Below are 27391 nucleotides of genomic sequence, written 5' to 3'. Positions count from 1 at the left end.
CCCAAGAAAGTAACAGACTACAGAAGTCCACAACCTGGTATTAGAAGACTTGGGATTCTAAAGACACTACCAAGAAAAGAATTCAGGATGGCTGCAGAAGGCAAATGGGCACAGAGCAGGACTGGACTGGCAGCAACAGCGAATGGCATAGAGGATCCTTTTGTGTCTAAGACTCAAGAAAGGGAGTCGAGCTTCGGATAAAAGATGATACAGGCCTCCGGACTTCTCTGGGGCCAGCAGCCGCCCGACTAGGGGCCCGGGGCCGCGGGCTCTGCCGACGACCATGGGCTCCGTGTCCAACCAGCAGTTTGCAGGTGGCTGCACCAAGGCGGCGGGAGAAGGCGCCTGAGGAGGCGCCGAAGGACGCGGCCCGGGCGGCGGACGAGCCGCAGCTGCTGCACGGGGCCGGCATCTGTAAGTGGTTCAACGTGCGCATGGGGTTCGGCTTCCTGTCCATGACCGCCCGGCCCGCGCCGGGGTCGCGCTCGACCCCCCGGTGGACGTCTTTGTGCACCAGAGTAAGCTGCACATGGAGGGCTTCCGGAGCCTGAAGGAGGGTGAAGCAGTGGAATTCACCTTCAAGAAGTCCGCCAAGGGCCTGGAATCCATCCGTGTCACCGGGCCTGGTGGGGTGTTCTGTATTGGCAGTGAGAGGCGGCCAAAGGGGAAGAGCATGCAAAAGCGCAGATCTAAAGGAGACAGGTGCTACAACTGTGGAGGTCTAGACCATCATGCCAAGGAGTGCAAGCTGCCACCCCAACCCAAGAAGTGCCACTTCTGCCAGAGCATCAGCCATATGGTGGCCTCGTGCCCCCTGAAGGCCCAGCAGGCCCCCAGCGCCCAGGGAAAGCCAGCCTACTTCCGGGACGATGAAGAGGAGATCCACAGCCCTGCCATGCTCCCCGAGGCCCAGAATTGAGCCACAGGGGGTGGGGGCTGGTTTTTTGGCTATCAGGAAGTTTCAAGGAGCAGGCATCAACTGCAGAGTGGAGAAAGTGGGGACAGGGTGGGTTGGGGGGAGCTGGCATTGCCACGTATCCCAGGCTGGGGTTCACAGCATCACCCCTTTTTCCCTCATGCCGGGAGGAAGGAGTGAGGCAGGGAATTCCAACCATGCTATATCCAAATGCAATTAAGGGGTTTGGGGGGGGTATCACCCTGTAGCCCGCATGCTTTATCTGAGGCCCCGCATGCCAAATCTCTAGCTTTGCAAAGTCACCTGGATGGGGGAAGTTTTCCTTTGAAGGAAGGATATGGAATAATACTTCCCTAGCCAGGGTGAGAAGACTGGTTGTGGGACCAGATTCCTGGACCCAACCCCCAAACCACTACGTCCTGTGGGAGGGACTCTCGGGAGTAAGGCAGGGTTTTCCACATCTTGTTTCCTCATAACTCGATCCTGGGACAGGGTGCTGGGAACTGTCCCAAGCAGTGGGTTGTGATGATCGGCAAAAAGGGTGGCTGGGGAACAGTCACAGACCCGCTGCTCCTGAGCTCACTCCTGACCCCATTCTGGGCCAATGCGATTTATTTATTTGCTCCCTTGGATAACTGCACCTTGGGTCCCACTTTCTCCAGGATGCCAACTGCACTAACTATGTGCGAACGACGTATCTTGTGCATTTGAACTTTTTTTTTTTTTAATATAAATAGTCTGGGTTTGTATTTTTGTATATTTTAATCAAAGGCCCTCATTCCTGCACTGTGTTCTCAGGTACATGAGCAATCTCAGGGATAAGTCCGCAGCAGCTCCAGGTCTGCACAGCAGGAAGGCTTTTTGTTGTTTTTATCACCATGGAGAGCAACTATTTGGAGTGCACAGCCTATTGAACTACCTCATTTTGCCAACTGGAGCTGGCTTTTTTGCCACAGTGTCCTCTTGAAACCCCCTCCACCTTGAAAATGTTTCAGGGAGATGAAGTGTTAATGGGGTTGTCCCATGATTGAGCTCCTCCTCCCGGAAGATTGAAAATTAGTCTGGACAGGAAAATGCAGAGAAGTCAGGCCATGCCAGCTGAAAGGCCCAGAGAGGAAGCCATGGTCAAAGTTGCCTGATCCTAGGACACAGGTCTTTTGCTTCACTTAACAGAGCCATCCTTCACCAACCAGATTTAGGCGAGGCCCACTATGCACAACAGGGTATGTGTGTTTGTGTGCACACATGCATGTGTGAAAAATGGGAGCTGGTAAGGATGAGTTGAAGACCAATAACCCTGTACCCATCCTGTGCTGTCCAGGGGTGAACATGAAGCAAGGACTAAAAAATCCTTAACCTTCCCAAATTCTTGGCTTCCAGGGAGACCCGTAAGTGACGGCCTCGGTGGTGGTGTCCGGAGCCAGTGTCCTGCCCTGTGACTGTAGTGATGACTGTGTCATGGTAACTAAAGGAGAAGGGGGTTTCATGTACATGCTGAGAGATCACCGCAACCTACCTCACTGTGTTGAAACGGGACAAATGCAATAGAACGCATTGGGTGATGTGTATCTGGTCCTGGGTTCCTGTCTCCCCCAAATGCTGCCCCCTTCAGTTATTGTATTGGCTGGGCTTTGTAGGACTTCACTGCGTCTCTGAGTTGGTGATTGCTAGGTGGCCTAGTTTGTGTAAATATAATGTGTTGGTCTTTCTCCATGTTCTTTTGGGGTTTTATTGTTTATAAACTTCTTTTTGTATTGAGAGAAAAATAGCCAAAGCATCTTTGACAGAAGGTTCTGCACCAGGCAGAAGGATCTGAAACACAGGAGGCTCTCTTCTTGAAGCGGGGATCTTAAGCTGTCTTTGGTGTTCCCCTTCCCCTATCCTATTCTGGATCTCTGTCCTTAAAATTTGACTCCTAACCTACCCTCTTCTCCATTCCCCCACCCACACGTAAACATTGAATCCTGGGTGTCTCCACACATCTAAAGGATTCATGCAAAAATCCTGAACAAAATAGGAAGCTCCACCCCTTGTTCCCAACCTCCTGAGTCAAGACCATTTCCTGATGGGACTCATGCCAAAGACTTAAGACACTGATGCATTTGGATGGGTCAGACCTCAATTTATCCGAAAGAAGAGAAGCTATTGGGCACCTTCTGTGTAGAAAAGGGGTTTGGAGATCAAGAAGGGGACTATGAATGTACATCCAAGTCACTCAGGAACTTTTATGCAGGTGCAAGAAACTTATGCCAAAGTGGCCATAAGATTGTTTGATAGGAGACGGACGAATGTAACTCCATGTTTACTGCTAGAAACCAAAGCTTTATGTGAAATCTTGAATTTATGGGCGGGAGGGAGGGAGGGTAGGAAAGCTTGCGTCTGTTTTTTGGCTGACCCCCCCCCCAATTCCTGAACTGCAGGAGAATAAGCCCCCTTGGGTTTGGTGACCCCACCACTGGGGAGTGTGTATTTGAAGGTTGATTTTTGCTGTACTGGGTTCCTCCTTTCCCATTTTCTAATTGCTTTGTAACACATATGCTGACTCTCCCCATCCCTTCTCCTTTCCCTGGGGAAATACAATGAATAAATCAAGACTTATTGGTACTGAAAAAAAAAAAAAAGATGATACAGAGATTGCATATTAGTCAGGTTCAATGACAGAATGTATACCAACCACTGCTGCTAATTAGTTTTTATTACATTTTAAAAGGCCACACAAGCAATACATATTTACAATGAATTAGAAACACAGATAACTGAAAAGGGGAGAACACTCATAATCCCACTGGTGTTAATATGCTGATGTAAATCCCTTAAGGCTATTTTAAAATGCACACAGAAAGTTTTCAAACAAAAAAGGATTATGCATACTGCTTTATAATCTATTTTATCTCCATAAAATGATTCCTGTGTATTTTTTAAATGTTGCAGAATATTCCACTATATGGATGAACAAAAGTTTACTTATCCCACCTTACTACTGAACATTTAATTATTTTCACTTGTCCTCAGTTATAAGCAATATATAGTAAACTTCCTTACAGCAAGCTCTCTAGGTAAACCTGTAATGATTTAAGTTCCTGAAACTAGATTATCTGTGTAGTCAAGTGCTATGAGCATTTTAAATTTAAAATGTGTAATACACATTGCCAAACTGCACAGCAGATGGATGGGAATTTATTTTATATTTTTAAGAATTGAGAGGCAGAGAGACAGAGATGGGGATAGAAAAAGAGAAAGGCAGGCATAAAGAGAGAGCTCCCATCTGCCAGTTCCCTCCTCTAATGCCTGCAATGGCCAGGGCTGGGATGGGGGAAGGCCATGAGCTGGAAACAGTCCAGGTCACTACACAGCTGGCAGGAACCCAACTGTCTGAGCCATCACCTGCTGCCTCCTAGGATCTGCACTGACAGGAAGCTGGAATTGAGACTTGGTGCTGGAACTGAACTCAGGTACTCCAGTACGGAAAGTAGATCTCTTACCTGGCGTCTTAACTGCTAGGCCAGATTCCTCCACCCCCACCTCATCTCCACCCCCTCTTCAATCTATCTAGTAGTGACAGTGCATATTTTCTCTTACTCTCATCAAAGTAAGTTACTACCATCTTATACACTAAAGATGGTGCCTGGCTTCAATTTGCATTTGCAGTTCTCTAATGAGGTTGATTATTTGCAGTTTTTCATACTTTGTGATTCATCATCTCATTCCATTTTAAAATTATTGATTTAATAACTTTTTTATTTTAAGAATTCTCACTTTTGCACTCCTGGGAATTTACCCAAACAAAAAAAATCAGCATATGAAAGAGTTATCTGTATCCCCATGTTAACTGCAGCTCATTTCACACTAGCTAAGATAGGAAATCAACCCGGATGTCTATCAACTGATGAGTGGATAAAGAAATTATGGTTTGTATACACCACGGAATACTACTCAGACTTAAAAAACTGTGAAATCCTCAGCAGTACACAAAACAAATAAAATGAAATCTAGTCATTTGCAACAAAAAAATATAAAGCTGGAAAACATCATACTTACTGAAATAAGCCAGTTCCAAAGGGACAAATACTGTATGTTTTCCCTAACCTGTGGTAACTAATAGAGCACCTAAAACGCAATCTGTTAGAAGTGAAATTGACAGTTTGAGAGGCAATGACTTGAACAGCTCTTGTCTTGACTGTTGAGGAAACCGTTTTTTTTTTTTTTTTTTTTCCTTCCTCCATACCATTTGTTGAACTCTGACCTCAGTATCAGCACTTAATGCATTCTGATCTGGCTGAAAAGCCCATGAGAGCATTTCAAGCATAGAAAGTCAATACACCATGGCAAAAAGTGTTTTATAGGAAAGACCTTTAAGGGTAAGACCCCAGTGGAAAGAAGTGGTCATCAAAGAAGGATATACTTTTTTCTGAAGAGAGGAGAGAACTTCCATTTTGCTTATGGCCTTCTCTAAATATATCGAAGGAGTTTGTGGATTGAAAGGCCTCCGTAGCCTAGGCAGCTCATGTCAAGAACCTCGGGTGATCACTGATGTCACAAATAAGAGTATTAATTGTTAAATTAACAACAGGAGTCACTGTGTACTTACTTCCCATGTAAGACTTCTGTCCTCAATGAGTTGTATTATGAGAATTAACTGTAAAACTGTTCTCAAAAAGTTTTTTTGTGTGTGCTTGTGTGTGCAAATTGTTGAAATCTTTACTTAGTATAGAGTTGTGTGTACAAAATTAATTGAAAATGAATCTTAATGGAAAAAGGGACTGGAAATGGGAGAGAGAGGAGGAGGTGGGGTAGGAGTGGAGTGGGAGGGCAGGTATGGTGGGAAGAATCATATATTCCTAAAGTTGTACTTATATTTGTTCTCATTAAATAAAAGGTTTAGTTGGGAAAAATCAAAACAAAAATTAATAAAAGAAGAAGCCACAGTCCCTGTTGCCCTCAGAGACAAGCTATCTGAGATTGCTCTAAGGAGAAAATTGGTGACTGTAAGGTAATAATGCCAGAGGGGTGTGTTAGATAGCATATACTGGTGTGCAACCCTGGGATACAAGCAGAGCTACAAACTCCCATTTTAATCTCAGTTGTTTTAATGCCTGAGATTTTAATTTTGTACCTGTAAGGAACAGACAGTCCAACTGCAAACTTGCTATAAAATGTTGCTATTATTTGAAGATGAAAATTTCAATTAAATAAACTAGAAAATGAATCTCCATTATTTAAAAATAAAGTCAAAATTAAACTTTTTAGATTTGAAGTTACACACGGTTGTGATTTACCTTTTTTTTAGAAGTTATAAGAAACTGGATGTGTAAGTCTGTGATTATTATAGCAGAATTATACCTAAAATGTCAACATATGGCTGCAAAAGATTCACTTGGACATAAATCTTTGTTTAACCTACAGAAAATAGAATTATTTTCAGTGTTTCAGGGAAATATGTTACTTAAGTAGTAAAAAGCACATAAGGAGTGACAAATATCAATTGGACAATCATGTAATGTCCAATTATTGCATATTTTTCACCAGTAGTATTTTTATCTAAACCAATTTGGAGAATTTAAAAGAAAAAATTTTCAAAAAATATCTTTTTAAGACACTGCCCTGATTTAAATTTTCATAAACTGCACCTTAATTCCTAAAGCTGAAAAAGATGCAGCAGAGAAAGAGAATTCCAGACCAATTTCCCTGATAAACATAGATGCAAAAATCCTCAATAAAATTCTGGCCAATAGAATGCAACAACACATCAGAAAGATCATCCACCCAGACAAACTGGGATTTATCCCTAGTATGCAGGGATGCTTCAACTTTCACAAACCAATCAATGTGATACACTACATTAACAGACTGCAGAAGAAAAACCATATGAATATCTCAATAGATGCAGAGAAAGAAAGCATTTGATAAAATACAACACCCGTTCGTGATGAAAACTCTAAGCAAACTGGGTATAGAAAGAACATTCCTCAATACAATCAAAGCAATCTATGAAAAACCAACAGTCAGCATCTTATTGAATGGGGAAAAGTTGGAAGCATTTCCACTGAGATCTGGTACCAGACAGGGATGTCCACTCTCACCTGCTATTCAATATAGTTCTGGAAGTTTTAGCCAGAGCTATTAGGCAAGACATACAAATTGGGAAGGAAGAACTCAAACTATCCCTCTTTGCAGATGATATGATTCTTTATTTAGGGGATCCAAAGAACTCTACTAAGAGACTATTGGAACTCATAGAAGAGTTTGACAAAGTAGCAGGATATAAAACCAATGCACAAAAATCAACAGTCTTTGTATATACAGGCAATGCCACAGCTGAGAAAGAACTTCTAAGATCAATCCCATTCACAATAGCTACAAAAACAATCAAATATCTTGGAATAAACTTAACCAACGATGTTAAAGATCTCTACAATGAGAATTACAAAACCTTAAAGAAAGAAATAGAAGAGGATACCAAAAAATGGAAAAATCTTCCATGCTCATGGATCGGAAGAATCAATATCATCAAAATGTCCACTCTCACAAAAGCAATTTATAGATTCAATGTGACACCAATCAAAATACCAAAGGCATCCTTCTCAGATCTAGAAAACATGATGCTGAAATTCATATGGAGGCACAGGAGTCCTCGAATAGCTAAAGCAATCTTATACAACAAAAACAAAGCCGGAGGCAACACAATACCAGATTTCTGAACATACTACAGGGCAGTTGTAATCAAAACAGCATGGTACTCGTACAGAAACAGTTGGATAGACCAATGGAACAGAATAGAAACACCAGAAATCAACCCAAACATCTACAGCCAACTTATATTTGATCAAGGATCTAAAACCAATTCCTGGAGCAAGGACAGTCCATTCAACAAATGGTGCTGGGAAAACTGGATTTCCACCTGCAGAAGCATGAAGCAAGACCCCTAACTTACACCTTACACAAAAATGCACTCAGCATGGATTAAAGATCTAAACATATGACCTGACACCCTCAAATTATTAGAGAACATTGAAGAAACCCTGCAAGATATAGGCACAGGCAAAGACTTCTTGGAAAAGACCCCAGAAGCACAGGCAGTCAAAGCCAAAATTAACAACTGGGATTACATCAAATTGAGAAGTTTCTGTACTACAGCAGAAACAGTCAGAAAAGTGAAGAAGCAACCGACAGAATGGGAAAAAATATTTGCAAACTATGCAACAGATAAAGGATTAATAACCAGAATCTACAAAGAGATCAAGAAACTCCACAACAACAAAACAAACAACCCACTTAAGAGATGGGCCAAGGACCTCAATAGACACTTTTCAAAAGAGGAAATCCAAATGGCCAACAGACACATGAAAAAATGTTCAAGATCACTAGCAATCAGGGAAATGCAAATCAAAACCACAACGAGGTTTCACCTCACCCCGGTTAGAATGGCTCACGTTCAGAAATCTACCAACAACAGATGCTGGCGAGGATGTGGGGAAAAAGGGTCACTAACCCACTACTGGTGGGAATGCAAACTGGTAAAGCCACTATGGAAGTCAGTCTGGAGATTCCTCAGACACCTGAAGATAACCCTACCATACAACCCAGCCATCCCATGCCTTGGAATTTACCCAAAGGAAATTAAGTTGGCAAATAAAAGAGCTGTCTGCATCTCAATGTTTATTGCAGCTCAATTCACAATAGCTAAGACCTGGAACCAACCTAAATGCCCACCAACAGTAGACTGGATAAAAAAATTATGGGATATGTACTCCATAGAATACTATACAGCAGTAAAAAAAAATGAAGTCCGGTCATTAGCAACAAAATGGATGAATCTGGAAAACATCATGCTGAGTGAATTAAGCCAGTCCCAAAGGGCCAAATAGGTGTTCTCCCTGATTGGTGACAACTAACCGAGCACCAAAAAGGAAACCTGTTGAAGTGAAATGGACACTATGAGAAACAGCCCTTGTCCTGCCTGTCGAGGAACAACTTAATACTTTATCCCTTTTAGTATTTTTTTTGTTCTACTTAATACTATTGGTTGAACTCTGTAATTAACACATAATTATTCTTAGGTGTTTCAATTTCACTGAAAAGTGATCTTTGTTAAATAAAAGAGTAGGAATAAGAGAGGGAGGAGATGTACAGTTCGGCACATGCTCAATCGGACTTGCCCCAAATGGTAGAGTTAGAAACGTGCCAGAGGATTCCAATTCAATCCCATCAAGGTGGCATGTACCAATGTAATCTCATTAATCAAAGTAATCAGTTTCAGTACATAATTGATCATAATGATAGGATTAAGAGTCAAAGGATCACATAAACAAGTCTAGTATCTGCTAATACTAACTGATAGAATTAAAAAGGAGAGAACAATCCAACATGGGAAGTGGGATACACAGCAGACTCATTTAATGGCAGATGTCCTAAACAGCACTCTGGCCTTAAAGTCAGCCCTTAAGGCACTCAGATCCGGCTAAAAAGCCCATGAGAGTATTTTAGGCATGGAAAGCCAAGATACTCTTGAAAAAAAAAAAAAAAAAAAACCTATCTCAAAGACCTCTGTGAGTGAGATCCCAGCAGAAAGAACGGGCCATCAAAGAATGAGGTACCTTTCTCTGAAGTGAGGAGAGAACTTTCACTTTGACTATGGCCTTGTCTAAATAAGATTGGAGTTGGCGAACTCAAAAGGCTTCCATAGCCTTGGCTGCTTATGACAAGAGCCTAGGGTGATTACTGACACTATAAACAAGAGTGTCAATTGTTAAATCAACAACAGGAATCACTGTGCACTTAGTCCCCTTGTAGGATCTCTGTCCTTAATGTGTTGTACAATGTGAATTAATGCTATATCTAGTACTCAAACAGTACTTTATATTTTGTGTTTCTGTGTGGGTGCAAACTGTTAAAATCTTTACTTAGTATACACTAAATTGATCTTCTGTATATAAAGATAATTGAAAATGAATGGGATGGGAGTGGGAGCAGGAGATGGGATGGTTGTGGGTGGGAGAGAGGTTATGGGGGGAAAAAGCTACTGTAATCCAAAAGCTATACTTTGGAAATTTATATTTATTAAATAAAAGTTAAAAAAAGACATACTACAGGACAGTTATAATCAAAACAGCATGACACTGGTACAAAAACAGATGGATAGACCAATGGAACAGAATAGAAACACCAGAAATCAACCCAAGCATCTACAATCAATTTATATTTGACAAAGGCACTAAAATCGATCTCTGGAGCAAGGACAGTCTCTTCAACAAATGTTGGGAAAGATGGATTTCCACATGCAGAGGTATGAAGGAAGACCCCTACCTTACACCTTACTCAAAAATCCACTCAAAATGGATTAAAGACATAAATCTATGATCTGATACCATCAAATTTTTAGAGAACATTTGTGAAAACCTGTAAGATGCTGGCATAGGAAAAGTTTTTTTTTTTATAAAGATTCATTTATTTTTTTGAAAGTCATAAATTCAGAGAAAGAAGGATAGACAAAGAGAGATATCTTCCATCCACTGATTCACTCCCCAAATGGCCCCATTGGCTGGGGCTAGGCCAGGCTGAAGCCAGGAGGTAGAAGCCTGTTCCAAGTGTCCCACACAGGTGCAGAGGCTCAGGGAACTAGGCCACCTCTACTGTGTTCACAGCCTGTAGGAGAGAGGTGGATCAGAAGTGGAGCAGCCTAGACTCAAACCTGTTCCCAAATGGGATGCCATCACTGCAGGCAGAAGCTTCACCCACTACTCCATAATGCCGTCCCCACAGACTATTTGGAAAAGAACACAGAGGCACAAGCAATCAAAGCGAAATTCATAGATAGGATTACATCAAATTGAGAAGCTTCTATACTGCAAAAAACACTGAGAAAAGTGAAGAGGCAACTGACAGAACGGGAGAAATTATTTGAAAACTATGCAACTGATAAAGGATTAATAACCAGAATATATAAAGAGATCAAGAAACTTAACAAAACAAACAACCCAGTAGAGAAATGGGCAAAGGACTTAAAGAGACACACAGCAGACTCAGAATGACAATCACTTTAAATAACACTCTGAGCTCAGAATCAGCCCTTAAGGCATTCTGGTATGGTTGAAAAGCCCATGAGAATATTTCAGGCATGGAAAGCCAAGACAATGGCAAAAAATGTCCTAAATGAAGAACCTCAGTGGGTGAGATCCCAGTGGAAAGAAATGGTCATCAAAGAAGGAGGTTCTTTCTCTGAAAGGAGGAGAGAACTTCCACATGGCTATGGCCTTGTCTAAATACTGATGGGAGTTTATGGATTCAAAAGGCTTCCATAGCCGAGGCAGCTCATGTCAAGAGCCTCGGGTGATCACTGATGTCATACATAATAGTGTTGTTAAATTAACAAGAGTCACTGTGCACTAACTTCCATGCAGAACCTCTGTCCTCAAAGAGTTGTATTATAATTATGTCTAAGTGCTCACAAAAGATATGTCATTTAGGGGTGCTTATTTAAAGTTAATTCAGTGTCTTTAAAAAAAGGGAGTAAATTAACCTCAAGATGCAATGACTGTAGAATGGCAGATGTCCTAAACAGCACTCTGGCCTCAGAATCAGCCCTAAAGGCATTCCGATCTGGCTGAAAAGCCCATGAGAGTATTTCAAGCATGGAAAGCCAAGACACTCTGGCAAAAAAAAAAAAAAAAAAAAAAAAAAAAAAAAAACAAACACCTAAATGAAAGATCTCTGTGAGCGAGATCCCAGTGGAAAGAACAGGTCTTCAAAGAAGGAGGTACCTTTCTCTGAAGGGAGGAGAGAACCTCCACTTTGACTATGACCTTGTCTAAACAAGATAAGAGTCAGAGAACTCAAGGGGCTTCCATAGCCTTGGAAACTCATGACTGGAGCATAGGGAGATTACTGATGCCATAAACAGGAGTGTCAATTTGTAAAGTCAACAACAAGCATCACTGTGCACTTACTCCTCATGTAGGATCTCTGTCCTTAATGTGCTGTACACTGAGGCTTAATGCTATAACGAGTACTCAAACAGTATATTTAACTTTGTGTTTCTATGGGGGTGCAAACTGTTGAAATCTTTACTTAATGTATACTAAACTGATCTTCTGTAAAAAAAAAAAAAAAAGAAATTATCAATTCCCAACTTGACTCTCACTGGGATTAAACATGACAATAGGTCTGATCTGATTTCATCATCATTTAAAAAATCATCTATTATTTTTCACTTTATGCTTCTGTGTGGGATCAAACTGTTGAAATCTTTACTTAATGTATGCTAAACTGATCTTCTGTATATAAAGAGAATCGAAAATGAATCTTGATGTGAATGGAAGGGGAGAGGGAGTGGGAAAGGGGAGGGTTGCGGGTGGGAGGGACGTTATGGGGGGGAAGCCATTATAATCCATAAGCCATACTTTGGAAATTTATATTCATTAAATAAAAGTTAAAAAAAAAGATGCAATGACTGAACATACCATGTCTTAACTGTTGAGGAACAGTTGCTTTTTTTTTTTTTTTTTGCTTTGTTCCATGTAAATTGCTGAACTCTTTTCTTATTATAGAGTTGCTCTTCTGTGTATAAAGTTAATCAAAAATGGATCTTGGTGGAGTTTGTGACTGGGAATGGGAGAGGGAGGAAGAGGGGTGGCAGAGCGGGTGGGAGGGCAGGTATGGTGGGAAGAATCACTATATTCTTAAAGTTTGTGCTTATGAAATGCATGAAATCTGTATTCCTTAAATAAAAGATTTCTTGGAGGGAAAAATAAATAAATACAATTTTAAAAAAGATAACAAAGATAAATATTTTAAAACAAAAAAAAAGGAAACTGCATGAATTTAAAAAACTTTCATGCCAAAATAAACATATATTTATCCCATTTTCATGACAGCTTTTCAAAGCATTCTCACAGATGCTATGGAATACTATTCTGCCTTAAAAAGGAAAAAAAACTGACATACTACAACATGGATGAACCCTGAGGATATTGTGGTAAATGAGTAAGTTAGTCACAAAAAGACAAACACAGTATTATTCCACTTTTATGAGTCCCTATGTTAGTCAGATTCCTGGAGATAAAATAAAATGGTATCATGGGCTGAGACAGGAGAATGGAGTTATTGTTTAATGGATATACAGTTTCAATTCTACAAGATGAAAAGAATAATAGAGATGGATTGTAGTGATGTTTCTACTGCATTACTAACATACTTAAAACCTCTAAGCTGACTATGGTTAATGTAGCAACTTTTATGTTAAGTGTATTTTACCAGAATAAAAAATGGAAAAAATAATTATAAAGTTCAATAAAAGTCTTGGCATACAAATATTCAATGAATTGGGAAGAGAATGCTGATAATATTATTTGTAAAGATTAGAGAATACTGAGAGGGACAGGGTATCCAAGGTGCTGAACACCGAGAAGCCATACCTCAATATACCAGAAAAACAAAGGAAAGAACACATGCCAGGGGACTTACTGCGAGAAATTCTCAGTGGAGAAGTAGCAGAACACTCTGCGTGGAAGCGAGGACAGAAGTCAGATACACCTTACCCCTGCCAAACCACCAGCAACCTCTACACCCATGCACTGGTTCCTGGCCGGGAAATACCATCTTGAGAACAGGAGGTAGGAAAACGGTGCTGCAGCCCCTGCCACTGGCATTTTTAACTGAGGAGGAATCCCACAGTTCTTACTGACTTCAAGTCCAGTCTGGGAAGCTGGCATGGGTCTGAGCAACGACTTGCTCCAAAACGGGATGCCACATCACCTCCTCCTGACACCCACTCACCCCCACGGCGGCACCCTTGTCTTGCAACAAAGTGCCAGACTCGGTTTGCTGTGGCACAGTTGTTGCTGACTCTGTTTTGACTCAGGGAACAGCAAGAAGTCATGCTGCTGCCGGAGGCCACTGGATCTAGAGACAGGGCATTTTACAGGGTGCTGAGCAGAAACCCTCTGCCCTATGGCTGTGGGAGTTCAGGCATAAACCCCCGAGCTGGGAAACTGGTGGGTTTAGGCTGGATTCCCGTGTATACACCTGGACTGACTGCAGAGGCTTGATGCTCCCTGTATACTGGGGTCATATCTCACAGTGGGGTCAGGGGCCACACTAAAGAGTGAGTTGGCTCTCTGGAAGGTGCATGTACCTGGGTAGGTGGGCACCATGGGCTCCCTCTGGGCTGTGAATCAGCTAGTACACTCTGGCACAGATGAAGATGGGGACATTGACATACCAGCTGGCCCCAACATCGCCTCTCACTGACTGTAGCCAGAAGTGCTCCCCATGCCCATCTTTGGTGTCAATTTGGTTTTTTGATTCACCCTCAAACAGTGGCTGGAGCTCCCCTGCTCCAACTAGCACACACCTCAGGAGCTCAAGTGTAAATCTTAACATTCAACTGAGCACAAGAGTAACATCTTCGGAAATAAAGCCTTCAATTAAAAAAAGATGTCAAAAATCTTTCCTCCAGAAGAGACAGAAAAAAGGAATCCACTGGATGTGCAGAAATTGATGCAGAAACATGAAAAAAGGAGGCAATGTGATTTGCCAAAATGAACGGAGTAACACATAAATGTTGGACTGTGAAGAAGTGAAGATAGATGAAATGCCTGAAAAATAATCCAAAAGAATGACTGTCAGGTTACTCAAAAATACGGGGGCCAGCATTATGGCTCAGCAGGTAAAGCCACCACCTAGGATGCTGGCATCTCATTTGGGCACCTGTTTGTGTCTCAACTGCTCTACCTTCAGTCCAGCACCCTGATAATGACCTGGGAAATAGCAGATGATGGCCCAGGTTCTTAGGCTCCTGCCACCCATGTGGGAGACCCAAAAGAAGCTCCTGGCTCCTGGCTCCTGGCTTTGGCCTGGCCCAGCCACAGTCATTGCAACCATTTGGAGAGTGAATCAGCAGATGGAAGCTCGTTCTCTCTCTCTCTCTCTCTGTCTCTCCCCCTCTTTCTGTAACTCTTTCAAATATATAAATATTAAAAAAAATTAGAGGCCAGCACTGTGGCATAGTGGGTAAAGCTGCTGCCTACAGTGCTGGCAACCCATGTGGGCACCAGTTCAAGTCGCAGATGCTCCACTTCTGATTCAGCTCTCTGCTATGGTCTGGGAAAGCAGTAGAAGATGGCCCAAGTCCTTGGGCCCCTGCAACCCTGCACCGGGGAGACCGGAAGAAGCTCCAGGCACCTGGCTTCAGATCGGCCCAGCTCTGGCCATTGTGGTCATCTGGGGAGTGAACCAGTGGATGGAAGCTCCACTCCCCCCCCTCCCCCACTCTCTCTCCTTGCCTCTGTAACACTGCCTTTCAAATAAATAAATAAATCTTTAAAGAAAATACAGGAAAACAGTTAAATGAAATTAGGAAACCAGTATAGGACATAGATAAGAAATTCAGCAAAGAGATAGAGAAACTGAAAAAGATCCAAACAGTAATATTTGGATATTACAAAGTGAAATAAAAAATACATTGGAAAGCTTTAACAACAAACTTGATGAGGCAACTGAAAAAAATATCTGATCTAGAAGACTGGTCTTTTGAAATAGCTCAGATCAAAAAACAAAGAACAAAAAAAAAGTAGAAAGAACAAAAACAGTGTTCAGGATTCATGCATGGGATGCCATCAGATATGAGTCTGAAAAGTTCCTGAAGTCACAGAAGAAAAGAATGGCTTAGAAAACCCATCCAGGGAGCCAGCACTGTGTCACAGGGGGTTAAGCCACTGTCTGTAGTGCCAGCATCCCATATGGTTACCAGTTTGAGTCCCTGCTGTTCTACTTCCAATTCAGCTCCCTGATAATGCTCCTGGGAAAGCAGCACAGAACGGCCCAACTGCTAGGGCCCCTGCACCCATATAAGAGATCTTGATGAAGATTCTGGATTCTAGCTTTGGCCTGACTTAGCCCTGAACATTGCAGTCATTTGGGGAGTGAATCAACAGATGGAAGATCAATTGCTCTCTCTCTCTCTTTCCCTCCCTCCCTCTCTCCCTCCATCCCTCCTTCTCTGTTAATTTTGATTTTCAAGTACATAAATAAATAAATCATTTTTTAAAAAAGAAAAACTATTAAATGAAACAACAGCAGAAACTTCCCCCAATCTGGTAAATAGACATGGACATCAAAATATAGGAAGTACATAGAACTTCAAATAGACATGATCTAAAAAGATCCTCATCACAACATACAAACATTATAGTCAACATTCAAAAGTAAAAAATGGACAGGCTATTCTAAAATTTTCAAGAGAGAAACCCCAGGTTACTTTTAAAGGAATTTCCGTCAAGCAGATTTCTCAACAGTAACCCTACAGGCCGGAGGGAACGAAGAGATATTGTCCAAGTTCTAAAAGAAAAAACTGCCAACACAATTTTACCCAATGAAACTTTTATTCGTAAATGAAGGTAAAATAAAGATATTCTAAGGAAAGCAAAAGCTGAAAGAATTTGTGACCACTTCGCCAGCTTTACTAATGATACTTAGGATGTACTACATACAGAAACAGAAAAGGATAATCTGCATCATGAAATAATGCAAAGGCAGAAATATCCTAGTAAAAGAACAAAGGAGATTAAAAATAAACAATAGGAATACTTACAGAAAACTGGCAAGTTCAAGTCATTATTTGTAAATAATAACCTTGAATGTAAATAGACTAAATTCCCCAATTAAAAGATACAGACTAAATGAATGGATAAAAAAAAAATCTATATGCTGCCTACAACGAACATACTTCACCAATAAACATACATACATTGGCCGGCGCCGCGGCTCAATAGGCTAATCCTCCATCTAGCGGCGCCAGCACACCGGGTTCTAGTCCCAGTCAGAGCGCCGGATTCTTTCCTGGTTGCCCCCCTTCCAGGCCAGCTCTCTGCTATGGCCTGGGAGGGCAGTGGAGGATGGCCCAAGTGCTTGGGCCCTGCACCCCATGGGAGACCAGGATAAGTACCTGGCTCCTGCCTTCGGATCAGCGCAGTGCGCCGGCTGCAGCGCGCCAGCTGTGGCAGCCACTGGAGGGTGAACCAACGGCAAAAGGAAGACCTTTCTCTCTGTCTCTCTCTCTCTCACTATCCACTTATCTACTCCGCCTGTCAAAAAAAAAAAAAAAATACATACAGACTGGAAGTGAAAAGATGGGAAAAGATATTCCATGAAAATAGAAGTCAAAATTTAGCAAGAGTAGCCATACTCATTACCAGAAAAATAATTTTAACACAAAAATTATTAAAAGAGACAAAGAATTATGTAATGATTAAGGAATCAATTCAACAAGAAGATCGGACTATAGTAAATGCAGATGTGCCCAAAGCTAGGGCACTGAGTTGGATAAAACAAATGTTAATGGATTTAAAGGGAGACATAAATTCCAATACAATAATATTGAAGGACTTTAATACATCACTTTCATCGATGGACACATCAGCTAGAAAAAAACTAAACAAAGAAAATGAGGTAATCTGTACCACGGACCAAATGGACCTAAAAGACATCTACAGAACATTCCATCCAATATCTGTAGAAGACATTCTTTTCATAAGTACATGGAACATGTTCTAGTACAGACCATATGCTAGGCCATAAAACAAGTCTCAACAAATTTAAAAACATCATATCATTTAGTTTTTCTGACCACAAGGGAAATAAGCTGGAAACTAACAAAAAAGAAATTCTAGAAAATATACAAACACATGGAGACTGAACAACTAGCTCCTGAGTGAACAATGTGCCATAGAAGAAATCAAAAGGAAAATAAAAAATTCCTTGAAGCACATGAAAATGTGTTGAAACAACATATCAAAAGTTATGGGATATAGCAAAACCAGTGTTAAGACTAAGTTTATAGCAATAAGTGCCTGTATCAAAAAATGGAAAATATATCAAATAAGTAATATAATAATGCCTCCCAAGGACCTAGAAAAATAAGAATAAACCAAATCCCAAACAACTAGAAGGAAAGAAATCATAAAATTAGGGAATAAACAGAACAGAAATCAAAAAGGCATACAAAAGATCATGGAAATGAGAGCTGGTTTTTTGAATAAAATAAATAAAATCTATAAACCATTGGCCCAATTAAGCAGAGAGAGAACCCAAACTAATAAAACCAAAGGTGAAAAAGAGATGTTACAACTGATATCAGATATATAAGGAATCATTAGGAATTATTACAAATAGCTATATGCCAAGAAATTGGAAAATATGGAAGAAATGGATAGATTTCTAGGCACATATAATTTTCTAAAATTGAGGCATGAAGACACAGCAAACCTGAATAGACCAATAACCAAGACTGAGATTGAATCAGTAACAAACAGATTACCAACAAACAAAATCCCTGAACCAGATGGCTTCACTGTTGAATTGTACCAAACTTTTAAGGAAGAACTAATACTATTTCTTCTTAAACTATTCAAAACAATTGAAAGGGAGAAAACCCTTCTAAACTCATACTATGAGACTAAGGTTACCTTAATTCCTAAACCAGATGAAAATACACCAAAAAGGAGAACTATAGACCAATATCCCTGATGACTTAGATGCAAAAATGCTAAACAAAATACTTGCAAATCAAATCCAGCAACATATAAAAAAATCACCCACATGATCAGGTGTGATTTATCCCAGGGATGTAGGGATGATTCAACATATGTGGATCAACTGATGTGATATATCACATTAATAAAATGAAGGATAAAAACCACCATTATCTCAATACATGAAGAAAAAGCATTTAATAAAATATAACATCCTTTCATGATTAAATAACTAAAAACAACTGGTATAGAAGGAGCATATCTCAATACAATAAAGAAAATATATGACAAACTCATAGTCAGCATTATATTGAACAGAGAGAAGTTGGAAGCATTTCTACTATGAACCAGAATAAGACAAGGCTGCTCACTCCAACCACTAATGTTCTATATAGTTCTGGAAATTTTAACTAGAGCCACTAGGCAAGAAAAAGAAATCAAGGGGATACAAATTAGAAATGAGGAAGTCAAATTAAACAAGTTTGCAGATGACATGATCCTTTATAGCAGAACCAAGACTCCACTTAAAGACTATTAGAACTGTTAAAAGAATATGGCAAAATTGAAGCATATAAAATCAACACTCAATAGCATTCTTAAACACTGACAATCTTCTGGCTGAAAAAGAACTAGTAAGATCAGTCCCATTCACAATAGTTACAAAAAAATTTTAAATACTCTGGGATAAATTTAACCAAGGATGTGAAATATATCCTCAATGCAAATTAAAAGAACATTAATGAAACAAATAGAAGAAGACACCAAAAACAATGGGAAAACCTTTTACATGTTTATGGATTGGAAGAATCCACCATCAGATAGTCCATACTACTCAAAGCAATTTACAGATTCAATGTGATCCAAATCAAAATTCCAAAGAGATTCTTCACAAAATTAGAAAAAACAATTCTAACATTCATGGAAACAAAAAAGACCCCAAATAGTCGAAGCAATCTTAAATAAAAACAAAGGTGGAGGCATCACAATGACAGATTTCAAAACATACTATAGGGATATTATAATCAAAATAACCTGGTATTGGCACAAAAATAGACACATAGACCAATGGAACAGATTAGAGACCCCAAAGATTGACCAAATGAGCTAAAATCATTCCCTAGAGAAAGGATAATCTCTTCAACAAATGGTATTGGGAAAATTGAGTTTCCACACAGAAGTTTAAAACAAGACCCCTACCTTACATCCTATACAAAAATCAACTTACAGTGGATCAAGGATCTAAACCTAAGACCTGAAATCATGAAATGACTAGAGGAAAACACCCTAAGATATTGGCCCAACACCCCAGAAGCATAAACAATAAAAGCAAAAAACGGGATTACATCAAGCTAAGAAGCTACTATACAGCAAAGGAAACAAAGCAAAGAGGCAACTAACAGAATCAGAAAATATTTTCAAACTATGCACCCAATAAAGGACTAATATCCACAATATATAAGAAGTTCAAGAACTCATCAACAACAAAACAAACAATGCAGTTAAGAAATGAATAAATGACATTGATGGACATTTTTCAAAGTGTAAAATATAAATGGCCAAAAGACATGAAAAAACGCTCAGAATCACTAGCCACCAGGGAAATGCAAATAAAAACCACAATGAGGTATCACCTCACTTCAGTTACAATGGCTATTATCCAAAAATCAAAAATTAACAAATGTTAGTGAGGTTGTGGAGAAGGTACCCTAATACATTGTTGGTGGGAGTGCAAAAAATTTTTTTTGCAGACTCCTCGGCTGTTTATTTAATGACTATAGTAACTTTTTTTAATAGAAAGCTTTTATTTAATAAATATAAATTTTGAAAGTACAACATTTGGATTATAGCGGTTCTTCTCCTCAAACCTCCACCCAGCCCCTAGACCAACCCACCTCCTACTCCCTCTCCTGTCTCATTCTTCATTAAGATTCATTATTAATTATCTTTATATACAGAAGATCAACTCCATACGAAGTAAAGATTTCAACAGTTTACACCTACACAGACATACAAAGTATAAAGTACTGTTTGAAGGCTAGTTTTACCTTTAATTCTCATAATACAACACATTAAGGACAGAGATCCTACATGATTTAACAACTGACACTCTTACTTATGACATCAGCAATCACCCTAGGCTCTTGTCATGAGCTGGCAAGGCTATGGAAGCCTCTTGAGTGCACAAACTATGACCTTATTTAGACAAGGCCATAATCAAAATGGAAGTTCTTTCCTCCCTTCAGAGAAAGGTACCTCCTCCTTTGATGGCCCCTTCTTCGTGGGAATTCAAATTGGTACAACCACAGTGGAAAACTGTACAGTGATTCTTCAGAAATCTAAAACTAGGTGTACCATATGATCCAGCTATCCCACTCCTAAGAATATTTCCAAAGAAATGAAATCAGAATTGTTGGGGAACCATTCATGGAGAAAGTAATTGTAGCACCCTTTGAAAGAAAGTAACTGCGCAGTAGCCCAAAGCTTGAAAGAAAAGTAGAGTGGTAACCACCCTAGCTGGTAAGATTTGAAAACTGATGGCCTAACCACAAACTGTCGTTGTCATGACGACAGGACCCTGGGGGGGGTCAGAATGTGGGCGGGGCTAGCCTCTAGAAACTGTATATAAGGGGACCCTCAGAGGCTGTAAACCGGAGGTTGCTCAGCCTCTCTCCCCAGTCCGTAGTGCCTAGTGCCCGCGGGGAGAAGCTCCTGGTCCATAGTGCCTAGTGCCCGCAGGAGTAGGCTTGACCTAAAGGCACTCGGATCTGGCTGAAAAGCCCATGAGAGTATTTCAGGCATGGAAAGCCAAGACACTCTGGCAAAAAGATCTCTGTGAGTGAGATCCCAGTGGAAAGAACAGGTCTTCAAAGAGGGAGGTGCCTTTCTCTGAAGGGAGGAGAGAACCTCCACTTTGACTATGACCGTGTCTAAACAAGATAAGAGTCGGAGAACTCAAGGGGCTTCCATAGCCTTGGAAACTCATAACTGGTGCATAGGGAGATTACTGATGCCATAAACAGGAGTGTCAATTGGTAAAGTCAACAACAGGAGTCACTGTGCACTTACTCCTCATGTAGGATCTCGGTCCTTAACGTGCTGTACACTGAGGCTTAATGCTATAACGAGTACTCAAACAGTATATTTCACTTTGTGTTTCTATGGGGGTGCAAACGACTGAAATCTTTACTTAATGTACACTAAACTGATCTTCTGTAAAAAAAAAAAAAAAAAAAAAAAAAAAAAAAGAAAGAAATTTTCAATTCCCAACTTGACTCTCACTGGGATTAAACATGACAATAGGTCTGATCTGATTTCATCATCATTTAAAAAAAATCATCTATTATTTTTCACTTTATGTTTCTGTGTGGGAGCAAACTGTTGAAATACTTACTTAAGGTATACTAAGCTGATCTTCTGTATATTAAGATAATCGAAAATGAATCTTGATGTGAATGGAAGGGGAGAGGGAGTGGGAAAGGGGAGGGTTGTTGGTGGGAGGGACGGTATGGGGGGGGAAGCCATTGTAACCCATGAGTCGTACTTTGGAAATTTATATTCATTAAATAAAAGATAAAAAAAAAAAAAAAAAAAAAAAGGAGTAGGCTTGAGCGATCTCTCCTAGTCACCTAGAGTATCAATAAAGTGTGTTTAGCTTGACCTTCTTCAGTCTCCTCGACTCTTCCTTCGTGGTAACCCGGCCAGTTCCCGAAGGGGGAGATCCTGACACAGAATATTAAAAGGATAATTGATGGCCGGCGCCACGGCTCACTAGGCTAATCCTCCACCTGTGGTGCCGGCACACTGGGTTCTAGTCCCGGTTGGGGCGCTGGTTCTGTCCTGGTTGCTCCTCTTCCAGGCCAGCTCTCTGCTGTGGCCCGGGAAGGCAGTGGAGGATGGCCCAGGTCCTTGGGCCCTGCACCCACATGGGAGACCAGGAGGAAGCACCTGGCTCCTGGCTTCAGATTTGAGGGCGAACCAATGGAAAAAGGAAGACCTTTCTCTCTCTCTCTCTCTCACTGTCTAACTCTGCCTGTCAAAAAAAAAAAAAGATAATTGCACCCCCATGTTTATAGTGGCTCAATTCACAATTGTAAAGATACGTTTTCAACTTAGATGTTATCAACTGATAACTGGTTTTTAAAAAATGAGGTACCTAGACAATGGAATAAAAAAGGAAAAAATCCTGACACTTGCAAGAAAATGGATGCAACAGGAGATCATTATGCTATGTGAAACAAGCCAAACTCAGAAAGACAGATACCATGTTTTATTTGTGGAAGTTAATATAGAATATAAGAATTGTGTGGATGTTATATCATTTAGTATTGTTATAAATATTGCTTCACTAACTCATACCATGTAAATGACAATATACTCTTCTTTCACCATGTTATGATAAATAAAAGATGTAAAATAAAAAAAGAGAATACTAAGAGAAGAAATAAAAATTAGGACCTTCAATATCTTGCTTAGGCACAGGGATCTCACTTAAAATATTTGTCTTCTTGTCTTCTGACTTCCAATTTATACATCCTTCCTTAATTTCTAATATTAATTTCCAATAACACAATCATTACTAACAACTAAAAGCTAAAAAAGATCATCATCCTTGATTCTTCCCTCTCTCTCAACCAAAATCCTCTTAATTCTATTTTGATAGCTTGCCCTTCTTCTGTCTCTCCCTCTCCCTCTCTTTTCTAATATTTATAGAGCATCTAACATGTGGTAGACACTATACTAGAAATAAAGAATGTAACCACGGACATGAAAAATGCCCATCTTCATTGTTCCTATGTTTTTGTTATATATATATATAACATTACAAGTCATATAATGTTAACTGCTATGGAGAAAAACAGGCAGACAAGGGATAATGCATAATGCCTGCACATGTGTGTGTATTGGAAGTGGCTTTCTATTAAATTAGGGACCTGCAGATGGTTAGGAAGTGAATCTTGGCAGAAGAATAGCTTCCTGGAAGCAGATAGGTAAGCCTGAAGTTCAAGGGATAGATCTCAAAAGAGATTAAACATTGGATGTCAGTGAATAGATACTACTTAAAGCTAGAAGACTAGATAAGATCATGAAAAGTAAGGATAGAAGAAAAAATAATGAAGAGGAAGAGGTACAAGGACCACCGGAGATCCTACAGGGTAGGGCAGGCAGATAAGGAGAAACCAGCAGAAGGAACGAGGATGCTGGCTAGTCAGATAGAAGGAAATCCAGGAAGAAGATTGAGGAGAGCACGACCAGCTGAATGTCAAACAGGTAAAGTAAAGGTGAGAGGGGAGAACTGATCCCTGCATTCAGCAATGTGAAGTCACTGTGACATCTCAGGGAGTAGCTGGGAAAAAAATAGAGTAAGGTAGGTTCAAGAAAGAATGAGGAGTTAGGAACTAGAAACAACATCTCGAGATTTTCTTAAAGGACTCTTGCTGAATAGGAAACAGAGGAATGAGGCAGTAGCAGGAATGGCTATGACCTCAAAAAGAGATTGTTTTTATTTTATTTTGCTTTGTCTTTAGCATGAGAGGAATAACAGCAAATCTGTATACTGAAAAGAAGAATCCAATAGAGATTGGGAAACTGACAACTGCAGTGCTTTTGAGTAGCAAGGGGAGATGAGTTTGTACTGCCCAGAAGCTGAGATTGGGCTCATCTTCAGTAAAGCAGTTTGACCATGAGAACCGAAGGGAAAGCTGAGGGTATGGGTGCAGACGCAAGTTGGTTTGTAAGGCATAGAAGCCTGTGAGGGTTGTCTTCCCTCAGCCTCCCCCACATCCCCCCAAAAACCAGGCAGCGAGGTTAGAGAAAGAAGGGATGGAATTCTCTATAGAGAAGGTGCGAAGAGGATAGTGCAGCTAATAGATGTACTTAAGGAGATGCAATAGAATTGCTAAGCAGAAATAAAGAGTTGCAGTTAATGATCATGAATTTAAAGTAAACGAGCATGGTTGCTGTACCATTCACATTCAAGTGTACACTGCAGCCACAGAATTGGCAAAGAGCTATACTTACTCAGGATTACAGTTTGGTCACATAATTTCTATTAGCAAATAGAAGGACAAGAGAGCTGAACTTGTACTTAAGAGAAAGTGATTAGGCCGGCGCCGCGGCTCACTAGGCTAATCCTCCGCCTAGCGGCGCCGGCACACTGGGTTCTAGTCCCGGTCGGGGCGCCGGATTCTGTCCCGGTTGCCCCTCTTCCAGGCCAGCTCTCTGCTGTGGCCAGGGAGTGCAGTGGAGGATGGCCCAAGTGCTTGGGCCCTGCACCCCATGGGAGACCAGGAAAAGCACCTGGCTCCTGTCTCCTGCCATCGGATCAGCGCGGTGCGCCGGCCGCAGCGCGCTGGCCGCGGCGGCCATTGGAGGGTGAACCAACGGCAAAAGGAAGACCTTTCTCTCTGTCTCTCTCTCTCACTGTCCACTCTGCCTGTCAAAAAAAAAAAAAAAAAAAAAAAAAGAGAAAGTGATTATAGTGGTAGATCACACTAGTGATACGTAGTCCACATTTGTACTCTATTCATGTGGACCTCACTCTGTCATGTACTCATTAAACTCTAACCTCAACTTCTGGAGGTGTGCATTAACACAAGAAGCTCATCTCACCTCACCAAACACAGCACACACATGGTTCACGCCTACTTTTATCTTTCTTAATCTTCTTAATTCCTTGCCTCCAAAAGCCAGACATTTTCTATAATATGTCTATCCTGGAGGCACTATGAACATTGTTCCACTCTCAGAGTTTTAACTTATTTGCATAGAACTTTGCTTGAACCTCTATTAATGCATTTATCAAATCCAATTATAACTATATATTTGTCTTTCTTCCTTTTCCCACTAAGATACGAGCTTAGTAAGTATCTTTCTTTGCTGTCACCTAACACAGTGCATATGTCAGAAGAGACTCTAAAAATTTGACTAAATGTATACATGAATAAAAGATACCTAATTGTATTTCACCCTAATCTATTCATTGGCATTAAAACAGCTGTAACTATGGCATATTCCAATATCTCAGTACTACTGTTAAGTACACACCAGATAAAAAAAAAAGTATATGCCAGATTAGCCAAGCAGTCTAGTTACAAAATCTAATCAACAGGTCATGACCCAAAGCAAAGACAGAAACACTAAATTTGTTCCATTATCATTAACAATTTTCCACAGAACCATTGTGTTGCTAGGCAGCACTGCCAAAAGAAAGCTTGTATGAAAGATAAGAAGAGGCCTTCTGTCTTACACACACACATATACACATGTACAGAATTTAAGCCAGGACTCAATTTCTGATAACAGAATATTGCTTTTAATGAATAAAATTATAATTATTTTATTATTTTTAAAGAACTTCTAATAATTCATATCCACATAAAATAATTAAAAAGTATTACCAAGGAAAGCATTTTACCTCATAATTTTCTATAAGAAGAAAACTTAATTTTGCACAATTCCCAAAGAGAGATGCTTAGGTGTTGTAATTGTCCTTCTATGCACATCAGGGGGATAAAAACCTACATTAAAGTCCATTTAGATAAATAAATGGCTAAAGAAAATGTAGTATATTCATATCAGAGACTATTATGCAACCTGTAAGAACAAAGTCCTGCCAAATGTGATAACATGAATGAATGTGGAGGACAGTGTGTAAAGTGAAATGAGCCAGCACAAAAGACAAACACTGCGTGATTCTAGTTATATGTGACATCTACCATAGTTGAACATAGTAGCAGACAGTAGAAAGGAGGCTGACAAGCATGAGGCAGAGGGGGGTCTAACATTTCAGTTATATGAAGTGATAGTTTTTGAGATCTGTTGTACCACATAATGCCCATATCTAACACTGCAATGTACGTGAAAACACTGATAATGTTCTTACCAAAACATTTTTAAAATAGAAGTTTATTTTGTTTCAGTTCCAAAATAGTAAAAGCAGCATAGGTCATGAGACTTATGATGGAAAATTATGTTAAATCTAAAAAATAACATAATTCAGACTAAAGTATTAATAAAATTGATAAAGGTTAAAAGCATATTCATATTTTAAAAATATTTATATAATTTGAAAGGCAGAGTTACAGAGAAAGAGGAAGAGACAGAGAGCGAGAGCTAGAGAGAGAGAGAGAGAGCGCTCTTCCATCCACTGGTTCATTCCCCAAATGGCCACATTGACTGGGGCTGGGCCAGGCTGAAGTCAGGAGACAGGAAAAGCACATTTGTACAGTAATTTAAAAGATTGAATGTTTCACATAAACACTTTAAAACAATTTCAAAAAGATTCTAAATGCTCATGGCCTGTCTTTCAACTAGACTATAAGCCTATAAAATGTTAGCATCATTTGCACTTAGTACAAGGTTCAATAAATATTTATGAATGAATGTTCTGGCTTTTCTTAGAAAGTGCATCCATCAGGCCGGCACCCTGCTCACTTGGTTAATCCTCTGCCTGTGGTGCTGGCATCCCATATGGGTGCTGGGTCCTAGTCCCAGTTGCTCCTCTTCCAGAGCTCTCTGCTGTGGCCCGGGAGGGCAGTGGAGGATGGCCCAAGTGCTTGGGCCCCTACAGCCCATGGGAGACCAGGAGGAAGCACATGGCTCCTGGCTTCAGATCGGCATAGCTCCAGCCTTAGAAGCGATTTGGGAGGTGAACCAATGGAAGGAAGACCTTTCTCTCTCTCTCTCTCTCTCTCTCTCTCTCTCTCACTGTTTAACTCTATCTGTCAAATAAAAAAATTTAAAAAAAAGAAAGAAAGTGCATCCATGTTTATAAATGATTGTTTGTCTCAGCTACTTACAAGTTGTCTTAGAAGTATACGCCATTTATACATGGAACAAGCAAACACAAATCTACCCTGAAGGGTTATTTGTTGCACTCTTTGGAGAAATTAATACTGCTTTCATTCAAAAATGGATCCCCTCACTGACTCTGTACACCAAGTGAGGTGGC

The 27391-nt window shown here is 40.3% G+C and overlaps 1 protein-coding gene and 1 pseudogene across 9 annotated transcripts in view; one reads left to right on the top strand and one right to left on the bottom strand.

Moving 5' to 3' along the window:
* Positions 1–27391, bottom strand: part of TBC1D19 (TBC1 domain family member 19) — a 177439-nt gene that overhangs the window by 38987 nt on the left and 111061 nt on the right. The window lies entirely within an intron of this gene.
* LOC149127702 (protein lin-28 homolog A pseudogene) lies at positions 219–11605 on the top strand (annotated as a pseudogene). Its single transcript, XR_016229830.1, has one exon. The product of XR_016229830.1 is annotated as a protein lin-28 homolog A pseudogene (transcript).

The sequence above is a fragment of the Oryctolagus cuniculus genome, chromosome 2, assembly GCF_051225735.1.
Source record: "Oryctolagus cuniculus isolate XC-2025 breed Fujian yellow rabbit chromosome 2, ASM5122573v1, whole genome shotgun sequence".
NCBI lineage: Eukaryota > Metazoa > Chordata > Mammalia > Lagomorpha > Leporidae > Oryctolagus > Oryctolagus cuniculus.
Note: the sequence above shows the minus strand (reverse complement) of the source record. Positions and strands in the feature narration are given on the sequence as shown.